Here is a 990-nt window from a genome sequence, read left to right as displayed (position 1 = left end):
AGAGTCATAAAAGAGTTAACATCTTTTTCTCAAAATGATAATGAGACTCTTTATAAGACTTGTGAACGTTTTAAAGAACTTCAACGTTTATGCCCACACCACCAATTACCCGCTGAACTTTTAATGCGAACATTTTACAATGGACTAAATCCTACAACTAGAAGCTCATTAGATGCTATATCGGGAGAGCTATTTATGAAGAAAACATCAGCCCAAGCAAGAGAACTTTTGGAGGAAATGGCAATCAACAGCAGTATGTGGCCCGCGGAACGTGGACATATACCGGTGGCGAAACCATCATCCTCAACCATACCATCAGTTAAAGGTATAGTGGAACTTGATCCAGTCGCAATGTTACAAGCCCAATTTTCTGCCTTATCACACAAAATTGATAGGTTTATGGCATCATGCGATACCAATGGTAATCCAATCCAAACGGATGTGGATTATGAAAATATGAGTGAGATCGAACAGGTAAATTTTGTCCAAGGGCAAAACCAAACTAATAATCCTTATTCTACTACTTATAATTCTGGATGGAGGAATCATCCTAACTTTAACTGGAAAGATAATAATAATAGTGCTAATCAAAATCGTACTAGTAATTATCAAAATCAGTTAAGAGATACGATTAGCACTTTATCTTCTAAAATCGACATATTCATAGATGCTATCAGTGGAAAAATAAGTAATCACGACGATGGTTTTAAACGGATCGAAAATAAATTCGACCAGCTTATTAAAAACCACTCATCTAGCATCCATAATTTGGAGGTCCAAATTGGTCAACTTGCTAAATCAATTCCATCCCGAAAAGAGGGAAGTCTTCCCATCCATACGGAAGAAAATCTGAAAGAGCGGGTAAAGGCTATCACTCTTCGTTCATGGAAAAATTATCTAGGTCCGAAAATGCCCGGAGATGCAACATTACCAGGAACTGATTTACCAAAGTCCAAAGAAGATATCTTAAACACAAAAAGTTCACCAATT

At 36.9% G+C, this 990-nt stretch overlaps 1 non-coding gene across 1 annotated transcript; it reads right to left on the bottom strand.

Annotated features, from left to right (window-relative positions):
* Nucleotides 1-107, bottom strand: LOC136221312 (small nucleolar RNA R71). Its single transcript, XR_010685085.1, has one exon. It is a non-coding gene; the product is annotated as a small nucleolar RNA R71 (small nucleolar RNA).
* Nucleotides 108-990: the final 883 nt, after the last annotated feature.

Source organism: Euphorbia lathyris, chromosome 2 (assembly GCF_963576675.1).
Source record: "Euphorbia lathyris chromosome 2, ddEupLath1.1, whole genome shotgun sequence".
Taxonomy (NCBI): Eukaryota; Viridiplantae; Streptophyta; class Magnoliopsida; order Malpighiales; family Euphorbiaceae; genus Euphorbia; species Euphorbia lathyris.
The sequence above is the reverse complement of the archived record's forward strand: the minus strand, read 5'-3'. Positions and strand labels throughout refer to the sequence as shown.